Genomic DNA, 15,955 nt, shown 5'->3' with positions numbered 1-15,955 from the left:
GGCAGGTGTGGGGGGGAAGTGCCAATGAAGGGGCATGTGGAGTGTGGGGCCTAGAGCAGGGCAGCAGGAGTGTGGGGTCTGGCCTGTCAGGGGCTCTATAGAGCCAGGCAATGCTGCTCAAGCAGGGAGAGGAGGGAGCCAGCCCAGCTCTCCAGCGTTCCTGGCAGCTTGGGCCCCGTACTCCTGCCGCCCTGCTCTGGGCCCCACCAGTGCTGGCCCCAGTGCACTGGCATGGGCTCCGAGTGTCTGCTCGCCTCCCCTTCCCCTCATGTGCCACATTATTTCCCTGTTTGCTTCCCCCCACCCCCCCAACTGAACGAGCTGTCAGTGTAAGGATGCCTCAACAAAGCCAATCGCACCTTGTAGTGTATTAGCAGATGCATGACCAATAGATGGAGGGAGGTGATGCTCCCTCTCTAGCGGTATTAATCAGGCCACAGTTGGAGTACTGTGTCCAGTTTTGGGTGCTGCACTTCAAGAGGGACATGGAGGATCTGGAGAGGGTTCAGAGGAGGGCCACTCTCATGATTAGTGGTCTCCACAAAAGACCCTACAAGGAGAGGTTGAGAGATCTGGATCTCTTCAGCCTATACAAAAGATGGCTGAGGGGTGACCTTGTAGTCCCCAATTCCCTGCTGCCCTCCCCTGCTAAATTTATAGGCAATGTGCTGTTTACCAGAGCACCCCAGGGAGTAATTAGGAATAATGGGTGCAAACTAGTGGAGCATAGATTTAGGTTAGACATTAGGAAGAAATTTTTTACAATAAAGGTGGCCAGAGTCTGGAATGGGCTTCCAAGAAAGGTGGTGCTCTCACCTAACTTGGAGGCCTTCAAGAGGAGGCTTGACAATCACTTGGCTGGGGGTGTCGGATCTCGGTCCTCTTTTCTGTCAGGGGCAGGGGGTCGGACACAATGATCCACTGGGTCCCTTCTGACTCTATAATCTATTAAACCTGTTAAGCAGAGACTTCCAGCTGGGGATCATGGTAAGGGAGGCTGAAGTGCAGGGAGGGGCCAGGCTGGACTTGATGCTGTAGCTGTTTAGTTCTCCCGTTGGCTCCCCCTGGCTCCTGTTATCTTTGATAGGGAGCAAGGGGCTGATAAATATTAATTTTCTAAAATGTTTAGGGGCCCCATGGGCTGGATAGAATAGTCTGGTAGACCACATTTTGCCAGCCCGTTTTAAAATATAGCAACTAGTCAAAATACATGTTATTACTGCAGACTGGAGTGATGTAGTACAGTAGCTATGATATGCCACTAATGATAGCAGCCTACATGGTGAATTAAACTGGTTTATGTCTGTCCTTAGTCTATGTGTAAAGTGATTAGAAACTGGTTTCAACCTGTACCAGAACATAAGTTCAGCACACACAAACCAGTTTCAATATGGCTGAAACTGGTTTAAGATAAACATGGTTGAATGCAGTATCAGACTCAACTCATTTGGGTCAAACCAATTTATGCAATGTTTGTCTCAGACCCCTTCCTGGTTTAAGTTAAACCACAGTCCCCCAGCATCCCAGATGCTTTGCAGCCCTGGGCTGTGCTATCTGCTCTAGAGAGCAGGGCCCTGCCAGGGAGGGGTGGGAGAGGGAAGCAGCAGGAGAAGGCCCTGCCCCAAGCTCTGGTGGAGACTGTCAGTTTAGGGCTTTTTGGAGCTAATCAACAGGTCAGCTGGTAATGTCCCTGGTTCCTTCCTTGGAAAAAAGCTGTTTAAGAAGAGCCTGAACTAATGAGAGAGGCTTTTGTTTTGTTGATGAGCTGATAAATGCTGTGTTATCAGCCCCCTGCTGGCTCCCCCACCTGTCAGATTTGCTGCAGACAGTATGAAGAAGCAGGGAGAGTGAGACTGAAAAGCTCAGTATCATCAACAGATGCATGCACTACACCCCCTGCCCTTGCCTCAGAGTGCTGGCAACACCCACCCCTTGAGCAGCAAGCGGGGAAAAACCTGGGACAGTGCAGGCAGGGTTGGGGTTTATACCACTCCCTAATCAGAGCATCCCGCCACTCAGTTCCGCACTGTGGAAAGGGAGGTCTTCCCTAGCACCCCCCAGCATGTGCCTGCATTTCTTCAGTCCAGAGGGAATGTTTGCGCAGTTGCAAACCAGTTCAACCGACAGGTTAGACTAACCTGCGAAGATTGAATCAATTCAGGCTCAGGCTTTTTGAATGTCTGTCCATAGCCTTAAAGCTCAGGATACAAGTACATATTTTATTAGATATGCATCACTAGAAAACATGTTTTATAATGTTGAACTAGACAAGATAACCTACAATATGCTATACCAACATGAAATCTGCAGATTTCATATTCCCTCATCTATAGGATCTGATCCTAGGAGTCACTATGTACGTGTTTAACCTTCAGCATCTTAACTTTCCTAAGACAACTTACTTCAGTAAAATTAGGAATATACATAAGTAGTTGTGAAACTGAGGCCTTAAGACAAGGCCTAAAGAGAGATCACTGAAGTACCCCACTACAAACTCCCCTCATAACTCAGCATTTTACCATTTTATCACAGATGATGTTAGTTTATAGCCCTTCAGCTAGTTTTTAATCCACATGCCAATTCATTTTTGAGGACAGAATGAATGCTTTATTAAAATCTGGATAGAGTGAATCGCATCCCCTTCAACCCACTATAATATTAATAAATACACACATACTAAAAGGAGGGGGTGATAGAGTAGAAATTTTGAGAAAGGAAGATTATTATTAAACACTAGTATTAAAATATGTATATGTATATATGTTGAAATGTATATACATATTTTAATACTAATGTTTAACAATAATCTTCTTTTCTCAAAATTTCTACTCTATCACCCCCTCCTTCTATCCCTTGACTGAATTCCTGTCCTTTATTATAATCAAAATTAAGGTTCTTGTCTAGCCGTCTAAGCATTCCTAAGGGTCCAATCATCATATGTTTAGACCAGCTACATGAATTAAGGAACAGAGAAAAAGGTTTTGTGAAGGACTATTCTGAGCATCTATTATTTATTTGTTAAGTGCCACTGTACTTGTGTTACCTAAAACCCCTTGTAACAAACATCAAGCCAGTCATACTTAATCCTAATACTACTTAATACATATTTTAATGTCAGCATATTAAAGATGCATGCATATGCATAATATAACATGTTACACAAAAAAGAATTGGAGCATGCACAGTTCCAAAAAAAATGGCATCCTTATGACAGATCACGGGTAAGGAAATAACTTTCCAAAACTTCCTAATACCCTTCTTTTGCTTTGCATCACCCCTCCCTTCATTTAATTTGGGGTGTACCAATGCATTCTACTGCTTTCCTTTACAGCTCTGTTCTCTTGCAGCTACTTGTCCAATGATGCTTCTTGGTACAATCTGGAGATTACAAACATTGGATTTCACCATATAAGGGGCTAAGCATCCTCAACTCCTCCTAGCTTTAGCAGTTGTTAAAACAGAACCTCAGAGAATCAAGTTGTCGCATAAAAGTTCTCCCTTTGGCACCATCTCCTGTCACCCTTCTTAGCTTGCAATTTTTTTTAACACTGCCAACACAGAGTCCATGTAATAACTACATTCCCTTTCCAATCTTAAACCTGGTGATCAGCTTTTTGGTGTAAAGCAGGCAGCATCTGTTCTAGTTCTGTAAGAGATGTATAGAGAAAATCTGCAATTTGAAGTGTATAGGACAATTTACTACTATTTGCCCTAAGAAGTTAAGGTACTTTAAAAAAAAAAATTGATACCTTTTATTTAGGATATTTACCATTCTTTTTTGTTAGACTTGGTCTTCCCTTTAGGATATTTACCATTCTTTTTTGTTAGACCTGGTCTTCCCTGCCCTCTTCCTTTTTATAAAAAAAAAAAAAAGAGGATCATTTTTATCAAACTATAAATAAAGGATACTTAGCTGTTTTTTGAAGCAATGCTTTCATTGGGCCCTAAATTAAAGAGAAAATTATAGGTGTTTCATACCTCTTATCCTTTCCCTTCAGGTCCTACACATCAAGGTTGCTATTCTTTTGGAAGATGCTAGGATAAAATAAGCAAGTTTACTTTCTAAACTACTTTTTATTTTATGCACTACTAGAAAAAGTGACAGGCACTTTATAGACTACTGCTGTATGTTCAGTAAGCTCTATTAAATGTAACAGTAGCAAGTACTGAACATGGATCAATGTTGATCAATTGAAATCCATGCCCATAAACCCAGCCATATTTTTTACACTGTTTTTTCACTTAAAACCATTCCATTCTCCTGCTTCTTTTTCCACACAGGAGCTTGCCAATTTTTTCCAAGAGAAAAATGAAAAGATGTTAAGTGACCCTCTTGCCCTCTCACCTTCACTCTCCCTCCTTCTCCCTGGTCACAGATGAATATAATTTCCTCCTCTACCACCTCCATTTGTCTCAGTGACTTCACCCTTCTCTTGATCATGTTCATGACCAGTCATGCCTACCCTTACTCTTCTGCTCCTCCAGCTCTTTCCCCTCACAGTGCAAATGTGTTTTAGCTTCTCATATCTTTAAAAGGAAAACAAAACAACTTACTCTTGAACCCCATTTGCCTCCCTAAGCACATTGAACACAGTGTCTAAAACAGCTGCCAAGAGTTACTTTCCTTCAATTATTTCATCTGGCTTGTGCCCCTTACACTCACCTCACCACGGTCTCCAAGGATCTTATCCTAAGCAAATCTCCTAACTTTTATGCTATCCTCATCCTCCTGGACATGGAACTTACCTTCAATGGCCAGACACGCTCTTCTTGAAAGCTAGTCCCTCCTCCTTCACTACTGTGATTCTGTGGCCTCTTACTTCTTCCCTTAGCTCCACCTACCTCTAGCTTCCTGTTGGAGTTCCCCAGGACTGACTCTCCCCCTTCCTTCCCACCCCCCCACCCCTTCTTATTTAAAAAGTGGCCTCTCTACTCCAGAATGCTCTCCTTTTGTCCAAAGTAAAACATTATCCTATCTTGATCTCTGTGGAAAACCACTGTCTGTCTAATTTGGACATCATCTTTTATTTATCACTTCTATTGATTCTTACTGCTAAGTCTTTTCCATCTATCCACATAGCTAAAACTCTCATCCAGTCTTTCATCATTTCATATATCAATTACTGCCATAGCCTTTTCTGTAATCTTGACAAATGGTTGTCTTGCACCACTCCTCCATTCAGACAATGGCTACAACTATCATTTTCCTAATCCACTGCTGTGATCACATCAGCCATCTCTGCATCCTTTCACTTGCCTCCTCTTCTCTATGGCACCAGACATAGGCTACTTGTATAAGATGCTGGAGTTGGAGTAGGGCATGAAGGGCCTTCACAGTGAAGATAATTCCTGTCTGTGATCAGTTCACGGAGCCATCCTCCACTGCCCTTTTTTCTACACTTTCGAATAAGCTTTTTCCTAGGTGGACCCTCATACTTCAGAAAAGCTCCTGCTAAGCATCCACAAAGCCTCCTCAATTATTCTCCTTCAAATCCCTCCTTACAACTCTCCTTTACTCTTAACAAATTAGGCCTTTCATGCTGACTAATATGATTTTGCCTGTTTGTGGTTTTATATTCAGATTGTAAGCTCTTTCAGTAAGAGAGAGCATGTTTTTCTTTCTGTATTTGTACAGCACACAACACAGAATGGGATCCTGTTCCATGCCTAGAGCACCTACACACTGAAGGAATACAAGGGCAAACTCTAACCAATTATTGATTTTTTTTTTCCCTTTAAGCTTACTACAATGCTAGGAATATTAAGGGTCATTATGTGATTACAAAACCTATGGGCCAATTAGAAAAAGTATCAGATGGACAAAAATCAAAAAAATGGAAACTGTTTCTGACATAAGAAAAACATTTATTAAAAATTGCTTTCCTGCTTATATCAAAACGTACATATTCTTACATAAAACAATTATAATTTAACATCAACGTACTCGGTCTGTTCTTCGAGTTTCCTCTATTGCGAAGGTACTTAAACCATTTAATGACTGATTGTTTTGGAGGTCACCTACATCAGCAGTTTTCAAACTTTGAGCTGATTTCCCCCCCCCCCTTGAGTTACAATTTTGTTTGCGCCCTCCCTCACCCCAGAGGAGCAGCGCAGCCAGGCACAGAGTGCCCCTCATCCTAACAGCCACTGCAGTGTGGCATGGCTCCACCTGCTGTGGTTCCAGCGCCTCCTCCCTTGGCCCTGCTGTGGCTGTAGGCTGTGCACCTGCTGTGCCTCCCAGAGGTACAGCAGTCCACTGGCAGAGCCCACCCAGGGCAGTGGCACCGGCTCCTTGCAACCTTCTTGCCCAAGCCCTCCCCACCATTTCTTCATGCCTTCTCAGGGAGGCACACCCCACAGCTTGAAAGCCACTGACCTAGATCGATTCTCCTCCTATTCACACAACATCCCTATGACTTCTGCAGCAGTTGTGTATGTAGAAGAGCAGTGAATTTTTAACATCTTTCTCTGCAATCTAGCAGCAGGAAACAAGGAAAGGAAGCATTTACCTAAAAGCCAATTCTCTACAAACTACCTATTCTCTACTCAAGAAAGTAGAGTTTAGAGAGTGAGGCTCTTGCATCCAAACCAATTCATCTAGATGCTCCAGTCATCAGGAAGAAGTTCAATAGCCTAGAATTCAAATGCTCAGTTCTGAAGGATTTACGGTTCAAAATCTTTTCATAAAATCACCTTTCAGCAACTCAGCTTGCTAAGTTACATGCCCCATAACAGTTGAATTGCTTCTTGAACTGGCAATCCTTTCATCTAGTAAATTCATGTTTCCACAGTTCAAGGTTCCTTAGTATATAGTAGTAATATCTAATATGCCAAACTCCATTACAAGTGTAAGGCAATTCTCATGTAATGCTGAAAAGCCATTGGTATTTTACAGTTAGTGCAGTACAAAAAAAAAAAAAGCAGCATTTAACCACTTTTGTCAGGTACCAGTCTCTACCAAGTGAATTTGCGCCATGCCTACATGTTGAACAAATATTTGATAAGCACAAGTGTTAAATGAGCAAGCAATGTATACCAAACTAACTGTATTCAATGTTATTTGAATAGGCAAGTTCACTGTACATTAGCATCTGATTTGTACACACACAAAATATCCAAGAGTGCAAGAGGGAGAAAACAATGTTTTACAATTCTAAAAAAATTATAAAACACCAATATTTTAATTAGACAATCAAGCTGATTAATGAGGTTTAGGATAAAACATGCAATATAATGTGTTCCTGTTACATTTCATAGGCATTAGGGCTGGAAGGAACCTCGTAAGATCATTGGGTCTAGCCATGTATACTTCATGCTATTTTTTAAAAAATATTCCATCATACATCAAAAAAAAATCTGGTCTGCTATACCAATTTGTATTTATAGGCTAAGCACAGACAGTCAAAAAGCCCAAGACTGAATCGATTCAATCTTTGCAGGTTAGTCTAAGCTGCATAGATTGAACCGATAAGTAAGTGAACAAACATTCATTTTTTATCCTGGAAATGTAGCCACATGCTTACAGTGGCCCAGGCCAGAAGCTGGGGAGCACTAGAGTATGCCTCCCTGCGTGGCTGGAGCAGATAGCTTGGGCCATGGCTAGCCCAGCCACTGTGTGATGGGGGTTTTGTGGGGGAGGTGCAAAGCATCCTGGGATGTTGGAGAACTATAAGTTAACTTGAATCTGGAGAGGTTCTGGCACAGAAGTTCAATAAGCTGATCTAACCTAAATCACTTAATTCTGATACTGCATCCATCCAGGTTCATCTTAAACCTGTTTCAGTCATTTTGAAAGAGGTTTACATGCTCTGAACTTCTGTTGCATTACAGATTTGAACCAGTTTCCAATCACTTATACTAGTATATCTGTAATTTTTGTCCCCAGCCATAGTGTACTGTCTATTAAAGGAGCTCAAAGCACCTTACAAAATTCACAAGTTAATTTTTACAACACTAATTTTGGAGTAGGAATGTGTTACACCTATTTTAGATACGTTATGGCCATGCAAACAATGTACTTCAGAGCAAGGGATTGGGCATGACCATACATCAGCTAATGATAAACGGAAGCTAAACCCTGACAGCTCTCTCTGAAGGGAGAGGGAGGTTACGTTGCCATAAGTTAGTGGAGGGGCAAAGAGTGTGCCAGTGGATAGCTGCTGAGGAACAACTGACACATAGTAAAGCCCTCCCCTGCCATTTGCCCCACAGTAAATTGTCCATATTACTTACCTAAAGATTAACTGAGACAAAAAAGCTAGTTTGTTTGTTCAAGACCACATAAGAAATCCATAGCAAGCCTAAAACAACGTTCAAGTCCAACTTCCAGCCGTATGTCTCAAATACAAGACAACACATTCCTTCTTGCAGTGAAGGGGAAGAACAAAGGTCAACTTTCCTTCCTAAACCAGAAAACAGAATAAATTGTGCTCTACAAAAGAAGGGTTCTCCAGATACAAATGCACAAGAAAAATCCTAGCTAACAGCTCTGACCAGTTTGAACAGTTACTTGCCTTTAAAATATTAGTCAAGAGGCAAAACCAAAGTACTCAGACTACGGGAAGAACAAGTTTTCAAAAATCTGCCAGTTAATTGTTTCAATATTCTACTACTTAATCTAGGGTAAGATAGCAAGTCTTGTTTAGTCCAAAGTCAAAGAAGGCAGGTTGACTCCTTAAAAACTAACTTGTTGTGAAAGGCATAAGCTTTTGTAGACTACAGCCTACTTCATCAAATCTGATTGCTTTGACCTACAAAAGCTAATAGCTCTCTCAACAAGTTAGTCTTTGCTGGTCTATCTAGATGTAAGCAGGCAAATAAGCACATGTGAATATAGTTTACTAATGTATTTGTAAACTTATGCATCACCTAACAGAAATTATACCATTGCTGCTACTCTCATCTTGGAATACAACTCTAAGTACAAAAGCTAGCCAATAATTTATAGTTATGGGATTTGTCTGCAATACAAGCCACTGATAAGGGTTAGCATTTTAATGAAAACCTTCTGCTTTTGTACTATGTAATATTATTTTCTTCCTTCTCTTCTTCTCCCCATAGAGCTGGGAACATTGACAGGTATCAGATGATAAATCCAGGAACTTCCTGCAAAAACAGCCCTGAGATTAGGATACATAACCTCACCAAGGGTAATTGAGGCAAGCTGATGGAAATTTCAGCTTTCACTGAATGATTTGTTTCCTAACACAAGCTAAATGTATCTGGCCCTCTTAGGATTCTCCTACCAATGTAAACAACATATGTGCACATACCTTATGAATGAATTTATCTTAAGAAAAAGAAATGTGTTGATTACTATAATAATTCTTTATCAGGGAAAGTTAATAAATTAAGTCATGACTTCATTGATTATGCCAAGAAGCTGTTCTGATAATATGAAAAAGAAAAGTATCCCAGTATACACAACACAGAGCCTTCTTTGGGCTAGCTAGATAGAAGGATTAAGTGCTCATATGAATCTTTAGGCTTTGCTTTTTAATTCACTGTATGTACAATCATCAATACATAGTTTCTTTTTCAAACATTTGTTATCGTCTCCTCCCCTCCCCAGTTTTGATGGTATGATTTGTACTTTCAAAGGATCGTGTTTCCAGGCATAATTTTGACAGGATTGCTCTTTGAAGAAATCCTCTGCATCACTGAGATGGGAGACCCTGTAATCTCAAACAACCTCCTGCTATTTTCACTCAGAAAAACTGAACCGCAAGTAGTGGCATTTAGACACTCCTAATAGAGAAAGAGCTGATATTTTTTTCCATTGGGAACAAAAATTCCAAATAAATTCAGAAACTAGCAAAGAAAACAGAGACATTTTTTCCAGTGGTCAACATGCCATGGCATTGCAGTACTTGTACAACATCCTATGTATATTTGTGTGAACTTCCTTGAGGATCAGCCAGACTTCCAACTTCATATACAAATGAACTCAGGAGGCTTCAAAAATAAAGTCATTCCAATATATAGCAAGTGACTAAGCATTTCAAATCAAAAGAACATTTTTCCAACAAGGTTCTTAATTGGGTATAAAAAGATGGGTATATCTTTAAATCAACTGATAAGAGAAAGTTAACGTGCCTTAACTGAACATCTCTAGCTATATTTTTCCCAAATCAGAAGACAAAAACCCTTGATACCAATGACTCAACTCTTCCTGGAAATAAAACCAGACAGGTCAGATAGTGGTGAACTAGACAACTGCTGGAAAGATAGAGATGAATATTATTTCCAACTAAAAGTAAATGCAATTGGAGTAAGAACTGGACCTGTGAAATCCTTGGCATTACGTTTTTATTCCTGAGCCAGAAGTTACTGGGCATGTCTACACGTGCGCCAGACTGCGCAGTTATAACTGTGTAGTCATTTAGTACTTGCTTAAGTGGTCGGTGCAACCTAGCATTGTTTAAGCAAGTACTAAATGACTGCGTAATAACCCCTGTTACTGCACAGTCCTGACACTGCACAGGTTTCTTCCCATACTACTGCACAGTAGCATCAGCACCACAGTTCATGCCTGCTGATGCTACACTGCCATAGCAACGAGCTACAATGACTTAGCTCATTGCTACGGCGACAGCATCTTCTGTAGACACGCCTACAGTGTATATAATAAACCAACAACGTTTTATCCTTATATAACATTGTCCACCTGAAAAATCTCAAAAGCCTGCAGAACAGGTTGAAACACTGACAGGTTAAGCATTTTACCCAAGAACACATAGGAAGTCTATAGCAAGTGTCAAACTAAGAAATAAGACACTAGTGATCCTAAAGCTGAGAACCAAGGTGGTAATTGTTCATTTTATCTAGACATAAAATGACAGATGTCTGTAACTGATACTCAAGTGGTGAGTTAAAGAATTTCTGTTTTGTGAAGCTTGCCACTTTCATATAATTGATCAAATATTAAAATGATAGCTCAATATATTAATTTTCCTGAAGCAGTAACAGTATTTTCCATGTATTCTGCTGCAGCTCTTGACTGGTTATCAAACATTCTTAAGAATATAGCTGTTGATATTCTCCATACAAGACAGCCTCAAAACCATCTTCCTCATCTCATTTCATTGCATAACTCAACAGAAACCTATAAATTAATCTAAAGAGCATCCCTAAAAGAGAAATAATTAGCACTCCTTGGATAGAAAGAGGATGCAACTGGAGGAAAGGGAAAATTTTTCAAGGTTTCATCATATTCAAAAGTTTTCTAGAAGGAATCTGCAAGTTAGGGAAAATATTGCTTTTTTCACTGTACGTGGTAACATACTACCAAATCAATCAAAAAAACCCAAAAAACTGAACAAACCAACAACAACAAAAAAGCCAGATTTGGGTTCTAAACATTTCCTCAGGTCACAGGATTTGGTGCATTCTAGACTATTATTCAAATGTTTCTGAATTATTCGAATTAATCATAAACCCTAATAGCAACAATTATGAAGCTGAAAATTAATTACCACAGAGTCTTGAAATTACTGTAGAGAAAGGTGTTTCAATATCAATCTGCTTCAGAAATCATACTAAAAGCTGATATTTAATCCAATAAGACAGTCTACTCATCCTACATAAGGGCAATAAGTATAGTACAAAGCATTAAGAGTTCTTGTTATGCTTAATATTTCTCTTCACATACATAATGTAAAAGTGAATAAATATGCTAATTCCATATAACTGGTCTTTAAAAGAAGCAAATATTATAGCATGTGATATTTTTCACTTCCTACAAAAAATGGGATTTAAATATCAGAAAGGAGAGAGAGTCTATCTTTAAAAGATTCATCAATGCCTGCTTCTAATTTAAGAATTTTATTTTTTGTTAGTAATAATTACCAGAACAGTTTTAGATGGTAACTGAGCTGAGAAGATTAGTAAATGTTCTGGAAGAAACTAGCAATAGTGGACATTCCTATTTGTGCACTCACTGGGTTCTGAAATGGCATTAAAATTATTTGTTTCATTTTTTCAGAAAAAAACTGTAATAAAAGCAAAGGTGTTATTTTAATTTTTTTGTAAATCCCTATCTAAATCATATGCATTAGTTCTACCTTTATGATTCTTTACAATCTATAAGTCTTCATAATAAATCTAGGGAAACACTACAGATAAAAAAAAAATTGAGAAATCTTCTTAAAAATTAAATATTAATTATCTGAATCAATAGGATGCCCCACACTGAATCCTGTCTTCCATTTTGAAAAAAAACAAAGCAAAAATTTAAGAGATCCAAAGACAAGTAATGAAAATAATTAGAGGCATGGAAATAATTCTAATTGAGGAGGACCTGAAAAAACAGCCAGAGAGGAGACAAAAAATGAAACACAGTAGAGATGGAACAAATAATGAATGAAAAGGAATGTCAGTAGAAGTGTTATAATACAAGGTGAAATTTAATTACAATGAAAATTAACTAATTTAAAGCTAGTATAAAGAGCAGTGTGTGCATACATATTTGTACACACCAAAAATGCAAATAAATGTACCAGACAGCAGAATTCACTACCACAAGGTATGTCTTAAGGCAAGAGCTTATTTGAATTGAGAGAAGCATTAGGCAATTTTATGGAAAATGAACCTCAACTTGCATTATATGGTGCGCACACACACACAACTGCATTCTTCAGAACATTAAAGAAAATGTTGATTAAGGGGTTAAAAAGAAATTTATCCAGTGTGCAGATTATTCTAATCTTGTTCAGTGTATGGTTTCTTAAACCTTACTCTCTTGAGAATCTGGCACTAGGTCAGTATGTTCTCTGTCAGTGATTAGAGTCATCATTAACCTGCTCTGTTATGGCAAATTCTTATTTGGCTACTTGTATCTTTCAGAAAGATGGTATTTCTGAAACCATCAAATGTTACCTAAAAGCAAGGAATGCTTCCTTAAATGTTGTGACTCATAAAAGTCAGATAACGTAGAACTGATCTAATTCACACCAACACCTGGCAAATCTTTTATACTGCATTTTGAACATTAGCTCTAATATCTGCCATTTGCATGCTAAGGAACCCCTCCAATTACCAATGACTAATAAGACTACTCAAAGAACCTGATCCAAAAACCACTGTAGTCCGTGAGAAGACAACCACCAACTTCAATCAATTTTGGACCAGACCTAACAAAACACTACCCACAAACTGGAAAAAAGCAAAAATAGTGCATCACAATATATACTTTGTTCATGTACAATGACAGCTGATGATAACATTATGAAAATAAGTTAACAGTTATTAATTTAAAGTTCCCAGTATTCTACAAAGAGATATACAGCTTTCTACCCAAGAAGCTTATGAAAACATACTAAAAATGTACTACAGCACATTTTGAAAAAAATAATTAAATCTTAATACAAAAGACCTTACTACAGCTTCTGTTTTTACTGTTAACCAGGAAGTGAGGATAAATCATAGTCTTAGAAAAGCAAAGCTGGAAGGCCCCTCAGGAAGTCATTTAGCCAAACCTCCAGCTCTGGGCAGGATCATCCCTGTCTAAGCCATCCCAGCCAAGTAGATTTTAACCTGCTCTTAAAAACTTCTGAAGATGGAGATTCCACAACCTCTGTAGGTAATCTAGTCCAATGCTTAGCCCGCTGTCGTAGTAAGAAAGTTTTCCTCATAGTCAACATAAATTTCCCTTGCTGCAAAATTGGGCTTTTACACCAATAATACAATACAGAAATAATGCATTGCCACTAAGTGGTATCGTTCATCAGAGGATTTCAAAAGGCTTTACAAATACAAATTGTAAATATGAAAGTAAGTATTAGTCACATATTACAGATGGGGAAACTGAGAAACAGAGAGGTTAAGTAACTTGCACAAAAACATAATCATGTCAGCTTGATTACTCAGGAACAAATCCAGATGACCCTATTCTCAGAATGCTGGTCAAACCATTAAACAAACTATGCATCCTCATTTAGTCTGATAATTCATCACAATATTTGTCAATCTGTGTTAAGACATGGTCATAAGGAGTATGCTACAGAGGTAACCATGCAAACAAATGAATTAAAGAGAATAAGGTAGTCAAGGAATACCATTTTTAAAATGTATCAATAAGTTCTCCTTTGAAAAAAAAATGGAGTAAGTGGAAACATAAGGGAGAGGGGGTAAATTTTATGCAGTGTGAAAAAAGTCACAGAAGAAAGCAGTTCTATAGATAAACCAGCTTAAATGAACATGTTTTTCACTATTTTTAGTTTATGTTATTTTAAAATACTGCTATCAAGGAAAATACATACATACACATAAATATTAAGTAAAAACAAACAGGGAACGTGCTGTTCAGCCAGTGCACGCACAGTGAAGTTCAAAGTGCAGCAAAGCACTTCAGTTCACCCAATATACACACCTATCCAGAAGAGTGTTGGAGTTCTTTTAAACTGTTTATTGGTTAAAAAAAATACACATTTAAATAATGTAGACATTAATCCACCAAAGAAAATATAGTGAAACCCAAGAGGGAATCACATTGGACCAGGAAAAAGTGCTGACTTAGGTTTCTGTTTTATATGGCAAGTGTCCAAGCCCCTCTGGTCAGGACTGCCTGCCCAATCCCTCTCCTCTGCTTGGGGCTCACACCTTGTGCACACACATTACTTCCTATAATAAACAAAGTATAAATATACATAATTCTCCATAAGACATGCTGGGACTGTAACATTTTCCATCTTGAGCAGGTTTCCAGCTTTTACAGGTTCCGTTAGACAGGTTTCGCTGCATTTCCATTGCAGTGGGGTTGATACAATTACAGACTATGACAAACAATTTAAAAGAAAACTGCAGCATAAAACATTTTAATATTACTTGAACATTATTCACAATCTGCTTCACTGTCATCACATTTATTTCACATCAGGTGCAAGTGCTTGCTTTTGTTTCTCTTAGGCATCCCTCCAGCTTATCATTTGCCTAACCTACCCACCAGCCCTCCCCAGAAGTACCAAAAGGATTTAAAAAGCAGCATTCAAGTACCCAGGATGCTTGACAGCTTGCTGGTAGCAGGCCTCCAAACAATAAGCAACAAGAGAAGCAGGTGCACTTCAACAAGAACAGGAGGACTGAGGAGATTGTAAAATGCCATACAATGAGGTGTGTTTAGTAACTATAAATATAAAATTTCTGGAAAGATGTGCATTTAACATCTTCATATGTTTAGCACAAAAATGCAGTGGAGTAGAGAGATTTAGATGCTGAAGAGACTGCACATTCTCTTGAGTTGTACATATACACATTTCCCACTGGGGTCAGCCCTAGTACAGGCAGTCACCTAAACCTGCTTGGACCAGGTCTCCACAATAGGAGCAAACACTCCAAGTACTCTTTTTAGGCTAGTACCCCCACTATTACTGTCAATGACAATTAATTACAAAAAAAAAAAAAAAAGACTAGCAAGCAAATTGTGAGAGACAACTGGATACTCATGTCAATCAGCTCCCCCATTTCACTGAAGCCTTTTCCTAAATATAAGAACATATCATCCGTTGCTCACAGCTGCCACTCTGAAGCTTCACAAATACCGTATTTTTCTTACGTGTTCCAGTTTCGACTAAAATGACTTTTTCACCAACCACTTCAATTGATGTTTGACATATGACACAACATCTTTATTTGTGCATCAGCTAATGTCAAAAATTGCTGAAGGATCAGTTGACAAGTCGCACAATCAGCAAGAGCAGCACAAATAATTGTTTTGCAGTGATACAGAGAAGACAGTGTTCATTTAGTTTTTAAATATAATCATGGCAGTGATTTTTTTTTTAAAGTACACCTGTTTAGAATCAACAGAGTTTTTATCAAGTTTTAGGGAGGATTTGTATTTAGCCAGCCTCTAGCGGGTATACAGTTCTGCATCTATAATAACGGCCTGTACTCCATGTGAGGCAGGCGCTGCTCTGGTGGAGTTCTAGGTAACTTAGCTGTGACAAACCCAACAATA

Source organism: Alligator sinensis, unplaced genomic scaffold (assembly GCF_000455745.1).
Source record: "Alligator sinensis unplaced genomic scaffold, ASM45574v1 scaffold199_1, whole genome shotgun sequence".
In the NCBI taxonomy this organism is placed as follows: domain Eukaryota; kingdom Metazoa; phylum Chordata; order Crocodylia; family Alligatoridae; genus Alligator; species Alligator sinensis.
This window is presented reverse-complemented; position numbering follows the sequence as displayed.